Source organism: Microcebus murinus, chromosome 1, assembly GCF_040939455.1.
Source record: "Microcebus murinus isolate Inina chromosome 1, M.murinus_Inina_mat1.0, whole genome shotgun sequence".
Lineage (NCBI taxonomy): Eukaryota > Metazoa > Chordata > Mammalia > Primates > Cheirogaleidae > Microcebus > Microcebus murinus.
The window spans coordinates 49,549,255-49,563,427 of NC_134104.1; positions in this window are offsets into that span (position 1 = coordinate 49,549,255).

Here is a 14,173-nt window from a genome sequence, read left to right on the forward strand (position 1 = left end):
ATAAGCCTAATAAATGAATTATATGGTTATTAAAAAATAAAAAAGTAACAAATATTTTAAAGACCTTTAATAATAAATCTGAAAAGAAACCCCAAAAGGAAAATAGCCAAGCAAATAAATAGATATAGTTCATTATTAGAAGTGGATAACATCCTAGAAGTATACAATCTACCAAGACTGAATCCTGAAGAAATAAAAAATCTGAACAGACCAATATTGAATAAGGAGATTAAACCATCAGTAAAAACCTCCCAACAAATAAAAGCCCAAGACCCGATGGCTTCATTGGTGAATTCTACCAAACATTTAAAGAATTAACACCAATTCCTCTGAAACTCTTACAAAAATATTTTAAAGGAGGGAACATTTCCAAGCATCATTTACAAGATCATCATTACCCTGATCCCCAAGTCAAACCAGGACAATACAAGCAAAGAAAATTATACACCACTATTCCTGATAAAAATAGGTGCAAAAACCCTCAACAAAATACTAACAAACTGAATTCAACAGCACATTAAAGTGATCATACACCATAATTAAGTGAAATTTACCCCTGGGATACAAGATGACTCAACATAAGTAAATCAATAAATGTTATACTTTACATTAACAGAATGAAAGCTAATAATCATATGGTCATCTCAATAGATACAGAAAAGGCAACTGGCAAAACTTAGCATTCTTTTATGCAAGAAATCCTTAACATTTAGGTACAGAAGGAATGTATTTCAACAATAAAAACAAAAAAGGCCTTACATGAGATGCCCACAGCAAACGCTGTATCCAGTAGTATGAAGATGAAAGTTTTTCTTTTGATACCAGGAACAAGGCAAGAATACCCATTCTTGCTACTTTTATTACACTTTGGGTAGTTTTGTCAAACCTATAAATTACTGCATATTATTTTCCTTATTCTCCATCTTTCCATCTTTCCCATTCCATAGAGGTTGCACTAGTTTGCAGTCCCATCAGCAGTGTTTGAGTGTTCCTATCTCTCAGGTCCACGCCAACATTTGTTGTTTGGGGACTTTTTGATAAAAGCCATTCTCACTGGAGTTAGGTGATAATCTCATTTTGGTTTTGAGTGCATTTCCCTGATGATTAGAGATGTTGAGCATTTTTTCATATGTTTGTTGGCCATTAGCCTATCTTCTTTTGAAAAGTTTCTGTTCATGTCTTTTGCTCACTTTTTAATGGGATTGTTTGATTTTTTTCTTGCCGATTTGCTTGAGTTCTATATGGATTCTTGTTATCAAACCTTTATCGGATGCATAACATACAAATACTTTCTCCCATTCTGTAGGTTATACGTTTGCTTTCATGAATGTCTGATTTCCATATTATTTTAGAAGGTTGGTTTTATACCTTTATATTTTTATAATTTTGAATTCTCAAACATTGGAGATTTGTAAAGACAACTCACATTTATTATCCTGAACTGCTTTAGACATCACACACTACAAGACACATAAGCATTATTTATATATTTGGCAAAATTACCCAAAGTGTAGGAGAGAGTTCCACATTGTTAAAGACTACAGGAAAAAAAAAGTATTGTTAGGTTACTTCTCTCAGATTCTACATTTCTCCACTACACTCCCACTGTGGAGGGAAAATCATGTCAGGAAACAATAACAAACTCCCTAGTTCATGCTGTGAGATTCATCTTCAACAGCCTCACCAGGAATTTAGGTTGATCATTGTTCTCTAATAGTGATAACTGTTTCTACCTCGTCTCTCTACTTGATTAACCTGTTTAGAAATTTTAAAGTATGAATTGCATTGCTCTTGCTAGCAAACCCAACTCTACTCCATTCCTGAATCTGAATCCAGCTGTAGAGACTTACTAGCTGCCTAAAGACATTCCAGATGCAGATTCTAATTTTTATTGACTATATTTTAAATTATTATCTGCCTTAGATCACTCAATACTATTCTTTGCTCCTTGGTTTTACATTCCACCACGACAAGGAAAATTTTATTGTTTATCTTATTATTGCTAATAAACAGCCACATATAGATCCCCAATTACATTCTAGCTTGTGATTTGTTTTAGGGGAGAATATAAAAATGGCATATTCTCATACTCAACTGATTTATAATCTGCAATAACTTGCCCCGGACAGTCTCAAGCTCAGAATTACATCCTGAGTATTTAAGTTATATTTGCTCACTTTGCCCACTATACAGGACTTTCAGCTTTCTGTGAATACAGTACATGACATATCATTTTTTCAAAAATATGGCTTTTTACACTGAGATGTATTGAACAAAAATAGTTCCCAGAAGTCATCTGAATTAATTGGTTTCAAAGAAAAATGGAGAAATGCAGGGGTTGAACCACATAGATAGGCAACATTTCCAGATAAATCTAAATCAATTTAAGTTGAATTTTCCTTCCTAAAATTCTACGTATACAGAAATTTTTCATTGGTAGATTTTTATACATTATACAAGAACGCAGACTTAAATTTATACATGATTAAAAAGAACTCACAATACTTATTCTAGAGAAGATCAATATGTTATTGCTTTGGGGATCAGAGCCCAATCCTTCACATAATTTTTTAGCTTTGTTCAAAGCTATAATCACAGGGACATTTTTGTGTGGACTCTCAGAATCCTAAAATTTAGTTTGGGTTTTAGGTTCCATGGGTTCCTCCTTATAATGGGCTCTGATTTGTCCTGGGTTATTCAGAAGTTTTTCCACAGTTTCTTCCAAGATTCTCCTTGATGTAGGAATTTATTCATAGGAATTTTGATATCCTCCACCAATCATTTAGAAGCAAGACCAAAGCCTATACTAATAAAATGAAATCAACCACACAATAAATAGAAAATGAAAAGGTAATCAAATCCACAGTGTGTATCACATTATATTTTGGCAAATATATCATTTGTGAGATTCTCTACACATCTCTGCATCAGATGACTGAGAAGATGTGATATTTAAATCTCTTAATTGACTGCTAAAGCTTCATATTTTTAATGTCCCTTAGGGATGTCCTAGAGTTTAAGCGTCTTTGGCCTTTGGTGCATAATGTAAGGTGATTTCATATGTTCTAGCAGCTGACAAATGTTTTATTTCTACTTTTTTATTTTCTATATGCTTTTTTTTTTGTCTGTTTACTCGGGTTCCATTGTGTAACATAGTTTCATGTACTATTCTACATTTTTTAGGATACAAAAAGAAATGTGAGGTGACTTTGTGAAATAAGAACATTATAGGTAAAGATCCTTAGTAAGAAAAGTAAGTTGTACTTAGACCTCTGGGTATCAGTCTGTTTGTAGCTCTACAAACAAGTCTTTTTAGTATATCCGGTTTAAACTAGCAGCACCTTTCTAAAGTCCTCTGTGCATTTCAATTCTCTGTAGAAAAAACATTTGGTATTATTACCTGGCACTGCTGTGGAAATCAAATTGATTATAAACTAGTAAACATGCTGATATGCAGGCTATATGATTAATTTTTAATTGTGGAAGATACTCTAAGAGACTGTCAGGAGCATTTCAGTTAATGGCAATAATTAGGTCTCTTATTTATATTAATAATGAAAGTAGTCATGCCATTGTTCTTTGACTATAGAGTGGGTAGACAAAAAATGTAGGCATGTCTTTCAGCAATAATGTGTTGTGACCTATTAGCACAATAGCTGTACCATCTATTGTCCATTCAGTATGCTTGTTAAAATTAGAAAATAAACACATTTGGGTATTTCCTATACCACTTTTATTTACAGAAGATGCTTTTGATCTTGACAGCTGACTGGAAGGAAGTGTTTTTTGCTTAATTTGGTCTTTTTAAAGTGCCGGATCTTCTTACCATTTCAGTTAAGGGTCTATTTACTGGAAATGAATGCTTTCTAATTCAGAGCTAGATAAAAAAGAATATTGTCATGCAACCTGGGCTAAGGGCATTAGAAAGTGCTCAAAGTACTATCCCAAGAGAAATTCTAAGTTGGGAGAAATATCCTACTTCAGACCCTCTTAACACAAAACTCTTTGTGGGGAGCAAGAGGGCATCTCTGGAAGACTCTCAAAACTCCAAGGATGTTAGCGTTCTTCTAAATTCAATGTGGTGTTTCACAATTGGATTGGTTCTACGGGAAGTTTGCAACAGCATCTGAAAAAAAAAATTACAGGAATAATGACTGGTTTGTAGAAAATAATGCAGCTCCAAAAATACTGAATAATACATGCTGTAACTTCCCAGTTTAAGCTACCTTCCACCAGTGTAAGAATGATTGCTTTCTTTGTGGAACCAAAATTGCATATGAGAAACTATCCATTTACTTGTAGTGACATTAAATCCTCTTTCCTACAAACTGTAAAAGCTCCATTTTCCTAACTTGCCAACTTTTATCCTACCCACCAACTATGCAATCAGAAATAGTAAAAAAAATGTGGGGCCAACAAATTGCTGAACTATTCTATCAAACGGTATGTCAAGGTCTAGGTCTTTACTGCCTTTTAAGAAAATTTACTACTTTTCTTTTGCTTGCTGATAATCTATAGTTCATACAGATGGCAGATATACCACTCTCGTTGCCCTCCATTCAACACCACCTTAAAAGACACACTGATATTTATGAACACATAAAATCACACGTGATCTATTTATCTAACCAGATAGGTTCCAGTATAACATCAACTCAATTCTCAGCTGTGAATCTTTTTTTGAAAAGTTGCCAGAATTTAAGTATTCTCTGACAAATCTGCAAAGGGTAGGTAAGAAGTTGAAATTACCCAAATATATATAGATTCCACAAGGAAGTGATAGTATATTAAAATAAATATTAAGCTGATATCAGAATGTCAAAATGTTTTTCTTTACTGAGAAATGGTAGAAGACAGAAAATTGTGAATTAATTATTTCTTATTATTTTATAATTTTCAGCTTATATATTTTGATGGAGAAAATTATGATTTATATAAAATTATATATTTATTTACCAGTGTGCTTCTTTATATAATTTTTTATGAATAATTTATACATGTTAATACTCAAAATAGTTGGATTTCTACAGTAATTTTCCATTCAAGAAAATACATTATGATAAAAAAAGGAATTGTAATAATAAAAATAGCCAACATTTACTGAAGGATTACTTAGTTCCAAGCACAGTTCTAAGGGACTCCATGTATTAGCTAATTAATTATTGTGCTATTCTTATGAGGTAGGTAGTCATAGGAATTTTACAGATAAGTGAGCTTCAATGCAGAAAATATATTTTAAAAACTAGATAAAATAATTCTTCAAATAGAACTGTTCCTTATTGTTAAAAGTAGCTGTATCAGTATAATACCTCTTCCAATATGTTAGACCACCTTATTAAGTTATTGTTCAGGGCTATAAATAGTGTAGATGATTTCAACTTACAAACCCATTGTATTTCTGGAATATGTTTTTAACAGATAATCCTAGGATTACGCCCTGAATATGCATCATTTGATGCATTTGTCTTGCAACTTAGTCCTAAAGTTGTACAATGGTCAAATAATAGGTACATTTGGCAAAAACTAACTATAGGTTTATATTAGACAGTTTTTTTTTCCTTTTGTCAAAATCATATTTTATTTTTTTAACTATTCAGTTTCCAAAATAGTTGAATTAGGCAGTTTTTAATAAATGAATCAGAGAAAATAAAAAACTATTGACGTGAAAAAATATTTCTTCAAATGATTAAATATATTAGGAGAGCTAGAGAAAAAAATGTCTTCCTATAGAACAGATAAAATAAACTGTGATTGAAATAAAAATTAAGTTAGAAGCAAAAATAATAAGCTTTAGAACTGGTTACATTGTCCCATATTGTAGTCGCTGCCCACCTGTGGCTACTGGGCTCTTGAGATATGGCTAGACCAAACTGAGTTGTGTTGTAAGATACACACCTGATTTCACAGACTTAGTATGACAATAACAAAAAGGTAAAATATCTTATTAATAATTATTCATATGTACTATCTGTTGAAATGAAGATATGTTTGATAGATGAAATAAAACATAAAATTAACTATGATCATTTCATTTTACTTCTTTTAATGTGACTATTACAAATTTTTAAATTATGTACTTGCTTCTCATGCTCTAAAACGTGGATGATGGGCATTCTCACTCTTGCTTTCTGTGATACAGAGCACCAAAGAAGGGCCAGTTGCTTATAGGATCTTTCATGGTACAAAAAATAATGCAAATAACACATGCTAAAATACTGCCTAGTGGTGGTTAGGGGCATGTTTTCTGCCCCTAGCCTTCATTGATCCTATATTTGCCACAGAAACCATGTGCCCTTAGGCTAGTTACTTAGTATTTTATTCTTGATTCTACCGAAGTAGATTCTGAAATGAAGGCTTGTATGCCAGTAGTTTGCTCATCTATCTGATCCAAGGGAGAAGGCATGTAAGACAATTGGAGTAAAAGGGAAGGAAGGAAAGCCAGTTTACGAACATATTAGCAAGTTGGATACTGACTTTAGACGTTCCGAGGAATCCTATGGCATGTGTCTCAGAATTGTCTGCAAGAAGGGAAAGGGGAAGTACATTTCCCATTGTATCCTGATCCCCATGGGTCAGGCATAGATGCACAGGCATTTAATACTATCCAGCTTTATTGGTTTATATCCTGGATACAGGCTCTGGCTTATGTTTGCACAAAAGTAAAGCTGTGTTTGCTCCACACTGTGGTGCCTTAGAAGGCTAAGAGCAAGAAGTTTAGCCAAGGCATAGTGTGGTTTCTCCTTTGTCAAGCCCATCAACATCCTTTGGGAACTGGTCAGTGCAACAGTGGCTTGAAGAAAAAATGAAGAAAAGTCATTCTGAAATGACATATGAAAAGTTTGAAAACATTAAAGACCCACAAATCTCAGTTTTCTCACTCTGAATTAGGGATGACAATAGTATCTTCCTCACATAATTGTTATGAGGATTAATTGAGATAATTGATTATAAAGCATTGAAAATAATGCTTGGGGCAATCTCCCACTACCAATAAATCTTACCTCTTTTATTACCCTGATCAGCAGCATTATGCTGTATAACACATAATCCCCAATTTTGATGACCTAAAATATAAAATTGTATTTTTGTTTTGTTTGTCCATTGTGAGTTGGCAGGAGAAATCTCATCTTGCAGTAACCCAGGAATCAAAACTGATGAGGCCGGGCATAGTGGCTAATGCCTGTAATCCCAGTACTTTGGGAGACCAAAGTAGGAGGATTCCTTGAGCCCAGGAGTTTGAGAACAGCCTGGATAACATAGCAAACAAACAAACAAAAAAGGTGAGTGTAGTAGCACATGCCTGTAGTCTGAGACAAGAGGATCGCCTAAGCCCAGGAGTTCAAGGTTGCAGTGGGCTATAATCATACCACTGAACTCCAGTTTAAGTGACAAAGTGAAACTCTGTCTCTAAAAAAAATAAATAAATAAATAAAATAAATAAATAAAATAAAAAGACTGATGAAAATATCATCATCATGACGATAAGCATGATGAAGCAAAGTAAAGATCAGCCAGGCGTGGTGGCTCATGCCCGTAATCCTAGCATTCTGGGAGGCTAGGGTTGGAGGATTGCTTAAGGTCAGGGATTGGAGACCAGCCTGAGCAAGAGTGAGACCCTAAAAAGATAGAAAAAAATTAGGCTGGTGTGGTGGTGCATGCCTGTAGCCCCAGCAACTCAGGAGGCTGAGGCAGGAGGATCCCTTGAAGGAGTTTGAGGTTGCTGTGAACTAGGTTGATCATAGCACTCTAGCCCAGGGGACTCAGCCTCAAAAAAAAAAAAAAAGTAAAGATGAAGGAAATAAAAACAAATCTCAAAGGGCAGAAATTAAACCTTGATTTGATAATTTTATGTAAGAAGCAGGTCAGAGAATGAAACAAAATCTGCTCTGTCACTATCTTCTCCATGTTTGTGTCCAAAGGACTCTAAGTTTCAATGTGGTCAAGGACATTAAAGACTATGTATTCATATCATATTGAATATAATTATGTTTAAACTAAGCTCTACCATGCTGAAAAAGAAGGATAAATTATATATTCCACAGATAGGACTTTGTGGTGGTTTATGAACACTACAGGGGTCAAACTGATGAAAGGTCAGAAAAAAGGGAAAAGGTTGCATGGGAAAGGACAGAAGTGCACAGTTAGAGGGAGTACACAGCTGGGTCCTTTCTCTGTTATTCAAAAGAGATACTCACAAGCCCCATGGCTTCTGCTGGCATCTTGTTTTCCCGGAGCCCCCTCCTGCTGTGCTAATGAGGTGAAAAGTGACCTGCCTGCTCATTTTCTGGCTCTTTACTTAGTAATGGTGTGACATGCTGAAAAGCTGACTGCGTGTGCTGTGTTAGAGATTAGATCATGCAATCCCTAACAGATGCTCTTAGGGTCTTTGAAATAGCAAATCTGAAGTTTCAAACTGCATGTGTTTTTCATCTAAAATGCTGAAGGAGTTACACGCTTCTGCTAATTTCACACATTTTCACATATGGCTCCTTCATTTCAATGTGTCACAAGCTAGTTGCCTACAAATTACTCAGTTTGCTATTCCAATCAATAATTGTGAGCTATGAAGAGCCCTCAAGTGTCCAATTTCATTTGATGACATATATTGCACTCTGATCCTATCATAAGAAAGTATCTTTCTTTTTTGATGGCATTAATATCGTCTTTTAAGATCAGGCTTACAAACTCAGCCCTCAAGGGACTTCTTATATCTTTTGTCACCAGATGAAGAATATCTCCTTGGCTATGCCCTTGAGGTCAGTACAGACAGAATATATGTGTGTTTGCACGTCTGTGCTTATACATGGGGAAACACGGAAGCGGGGAGAAGAGTTTACCTGGAAATGAGAACAACATACATTTTGATAAATTATACTTTTAAAAGAATACAGTGAAATAGTCAAGGTTAGCATAAAACAAAAAGTAAGTTTGCATGATCACACTGTAATAGAGTAACATAGAAAAAACCACCCTCATGAGATTCTTTCCTTGGTCTATAGTTAAAGGAGAAATAGATTTCTGCATCAGAAAGGCAGTGGCTTGCTAGGACTACTGGGAAAATGTGATGTACAGCCTGGGTCATTTAGTCTTATAAAAACAAAGAAAACATTATTTTTATTGTAACAGGAATAGCAATAAGGTAAACACCTCTAACATCCCTTTAAGGAATAGAATTTCATAAGCAAGAATGAATAGAACAGAGACTGGAAAAATTATATTCAGCTTACCAGTCGGAAATCAGAGTTGCATTTTAGCTTTTAAATAGAAAAAAAAAATTATAAAGAGTACAAATTTAAATTGAGAGCGATAGAGACCTCTTCTCTGAGTATAGAAGGATGTAAAACTTCAGATTCTGTGAAGCGGATTTTTTTTCATTCCTATCCTTTGCTTTGTTACAAGTATTTGAGGTGTAAGCCCTCTTGGTTATCTGGGGAAGAGGTGTAAAATTTCTAGTGATAAAACTATTTGGTATTTTGAGGAAAGGATGCCTACCGTGTCTCTATTTGCACAACCCAAGCTTTGCACCAAAATAACAATGGATCTCATGAGAGTCATTGCTGATATGCTTTGGAGCCAGAAGAATGCTGAGCCTATGCCCACAGCCTCGCTGACCATGTGACTACCACCCACTCCTGGAAAACAAGCAGATTAGCTTTGCTTGATCAGCAGTGTGAATCTTTTAATTCACTGTCTTACAAGAGGCACGCCTGAGTGCTTAGTTCTTTTCTGACTTACTCCATTTAGATATATCCCTTCATGACACTTCCAGGAAACCCATATGCCCAAGAAAAGAGAAAATTCCTATACTTTACAGTGAGGAGGAAACTAACACATCTTAAAGATGAGCAGGTAATGTGGTAAATAAAACCCTTTACACAAACATATGAAAAATCAGCATTGACAAGAAAATAAATTATTTTACTTACCACATGTGATGTACTAGGGAATCTGAGTCAGTGGTGTTGGCTGGCACATAAAGCTTGCAAAAATGACACCTTCCTGGAAAAGGATCTGCTTGGTATAGATAGGTAAAGATTAGTAGGTAGCTAGGTAGGTGGTCCTAGTTAAGAACATCAAGGTAATCTGACAAAAGGAAGTATAAATAGCTCATCATTTACTGTATGGGTTTTTTTCTTTAGGTAGTGAGGACACATGAGGAAGTTCATATGTTGAATTAATCTGTTGAATTAAGGTTTTGGGTTTTATATCTTTCCAAGCTTGATATTGTGAAATATATAAAAAGAATTGTCAAATAAGTATATAATAAAGACTAGTTGAAAAGACAAATAAAATTTTAAAGCAAACAATGCTCTCAAAGAAAAAAAAAGCAGTCTACAATGGCCATTTTGAAACTATAAGAACTAGTATAAATACCTAAGGATACCATCATATAGACAACTAAATCTGAATTTCCATCCCAAATGTTTTATGAATATTCAAGTCTAAAGAATCTGTTGATATTATTATATCTATCAATATATATGTATGACACACACACACGTACACACAAATACACACATGCACACACACATGGTTTCTACCATCAAAGGCTAAAATCTCATCTGTTTTCTATCTTACATTCATTATTTGCAACTTATCTGATGTAATCTTCTTAAATATGATCAGCCTTTAAAAAATAAAATAGAAACAAGGACACTATTGGAAAACCACAGTTCTTGCAATTACGGAACTCACCTATGCAAGATCTTTGAGGGAGAATTTGATCTTGACACAGAAATTTATCAAATGGTAGTTCCCTTAGAAGGAGCAATTATTTCAGAATTCTTCATCCTGAGAAGTGTTTTCCTTCCTGCCTCTTTGACTATGAACTCCTCTCAGGTGCTTTAATCCACCCATCACATTTGGTAAATTGATACATAGCTTTTTTTCTTTATAATAGAAATTTCTTTCTGATGCATCTGGCTTCCATGGAGAGGACCAGATGAAAGGAAATGTATTGGAAAACGGTCTGGACCAGGCATTAACCAGTGTATGTAAAGCAAAAGGATTAGACAAAGTCAAAACTAAGGTTTCTTACAGATCTAATATCCTAATTAATTTTTTTATTTCTATTTTAATAACTTATTAAATGCACCCTATCTTTTTTTTTAAAGCAGGCATTCTCATCCTTGGGCAACATTTTTACCTAAAAGTCTAGTTCTTCAGTTAATAGTATCACACAGCATCATTTCTTTCTTTTCAACTTGTCTCAATTTTAGTTCCACTTTACAAAAGGCAATGGTACAATGTATTAATCAAACAATTCATGAAAGGAATTAAGGGAGATTCATAAGCCTGAAATTGATTGATGTCATTTAACAAGTTGGGAGATAGGAATTGGTTATGTACCAAAATGTTTGGTTTAAGTCATTCAACCAGACCAGATATTTGAGAAAGTTTTCACTCATTGATATCTAAATTGAACTCACAATGTATGTTTCTTCAAAACATGAATTTGTTTATATAAATAGATATTCTATCTGAGAAATGCAAACAGAAATTTCCTTGTAGGCATAAAATAACTTTTTTCATGTGCATAGGAAAAATGTCATGAACATAGACACAAAACCTTAAGTTTGAGCAACTGAAAGTGGCAAAAACTGGTAAAAAGTTCAACTACTACCTAACTTTGAAAAAAAATGTGCTATGATTTTTTGCTCATATTTTAACACAGGTTCAGATTGGTCTTCAAATAAGTTTTATATTATAAAATGATGAGTTAAATCATTCACAAATTTCCTTAATTTCCTGCCTAAATGGACACATATGTACACCTAGCCTGATACAAGGGAGAAGAGGCTTTTCCAATCTACACTAGTCTCTTTTTCATCCTTTTATATAACTACAGATAATATTCCCACTCCTTCCTTTGGTTCATTTGTAAATCATATGGAGTATCATTGTTTGGGAATTTAAGCCATAATGTAACTTATTATTAAGTTTCTCTGTCTTTTGAGTCATACTCAATTTCATTGTGACCACTGAACTAATCTTTCCCAATGATTTTATCTCTTTTGTTAGCTGCACCATCAATAACATCAGGTATATCAACCTATTGCTGGTACATTATGATCTTCCTTATTCAGAGCTTTTCTTCTTAAAATAATACCTTTTATCCTAATAAGCACATTGTGTTTTGCAAATGTCTCAAATATAAAAAAGTTTTACTAAAAGGGAAAAGCTCTATTTTTCAGCATCCTTGTAAGTTCATTGTCTTCACACCGCCTGACACATATTAGGTGCTCAATGAATACCTGATATTTTACAAGTTTCACTGGGTTTGTGAAAATCATGTAAAATATATCCTGAAAGACTTAGGCAAATAAAACATGAGTTTTACTGCTGTTGAATTTATGTCCCATTTCTAAGCTACATTATTATTTATGCATTTCACTCAGCCTTAATTAAAGTTAAAACGAAAACACATACACAAAAGTGATCCTGAAATCTACTATTAAAAAATAATCCAAAGTAGATAGAGTCTCAAAAGTATCAGAGAAGGGAAATAAAACAAAAATGCTTTATTTTATTTTTAACTTCCACTACCAAGGATTTCTAGGTTTTTTGGAGGGGGCGGACAGAATATATAGAGATACATAGTTAATTATGAAGATATGGAATAAATTTGCATATGAATGATGTAGATATAACTTCAATAAGCAATTTCATAAGACAAAATATTGAAAATGACTCCTGTAAACACTGTGTCTTATCAAAACCATATTTCATTTGAAGCATATTTATGGAAAAATCACCAAAAAATATTTTGTTGCAATCTGAAATAATCGTGACAAATCTTTTAATAAACATATTTTGTGTAATTTTTTACCCTTGACTTTTATGTGATTATTATTATTATTATTGAAATTATAGTATAAAGGATTCTGTGATAATAATACAGGACTTCTATATATCAATAAGCAATGGATGATCAACTGCAAAGCAGGCTAATAATTGATTCCAGCAAATTATCCATTGTTCATACATTTCAAGGCATCACATCTTACTTGCTTTAACTCAAATGAATATACTTTGACAGGCTTTCAGTTGTGTTTCCCTAATTAGAGGATGCCTAACACAGTACAGTTTAACTCCTCCAATTGGGATGCTGGTAGATATATCCTGGGATTTGCCACTGGCCAATGAGACTGCAAGCCTTTTTCATTAGTATGCAGCCTGCTAGACGAAACTCAAAAAGCCTGTTCATGAAGAAATGGAGGGATTCCTCGTGTATCATACTGATGGCTGTGGAAAAAGTCTGTCAGCCCAGAGGATCCTAGGGAGCAAATCAGAAAGACTTGACAATTCTGAGACACATTCTTCATCATTGGATGACTGACATAATTTTCAGTGGAAATGCTGACACAATTTTCCCAACTTGCGAATTGCCTCATGGTTTACAATTGTTTTATGCATCTGAAGGAATACTTAAAATAATGTTGACTTACATGTCAAAATTTTGTCTGAGAAAAAAAGGTAATAGAAGGGTGGGGGAGGTGGACTTAAAGATGTGTCCTTAGCCATGAAAGGTTAGAGGTTTTATGATAAAACACCAGAAACATTTGAAAAGAATTTTCTGGCTGAGAAAGTACTTTTAAACTTTCCACATGCGTTTCTCTGAACATTTAGGCTCGTTCACAAACTGTTGCAGTCTTAACCCTTTTCTCTTCACTGCTGACCCACTAAGCATTCCCTCTTATAAAAGGCAAAGTCAGCTAGAAACATTTAGAACAAACGGTGTTTAGAAGCCTTAGATTCTCATTAAACAGAAACATGGAAAACATTAAGAAGGAAAGTTAGTTTTGGGGGTTTTTTAATGGTGAGGAATTTCTGTGCAGATAATTTTCTTAAAGTCCTTACAAAACAACCAGGACTTCATCTAAGTAAGTATATTTCCTCAACTTTTACCCAGATTATAGTGGTGACGTTTTCCTTACTCGGCTCCAGTTTGAAAAAATCCTAAAATAGCTTGGCACTGAACATGGATGACTCTGCCAAATTCAAAATCTGCAGCCCTGACAACACTCAAAGATAAGTTATTTTATATATTTTACACACAAGTATCATGATTACCCACTGTTTTTCATAACTATTTGTAAAGCTTAATAGAGGATGATCTTGAATGAAGTTCTGCTATAACACAGTTGAGCATTTCTCCTTAGGAGAAGTGATG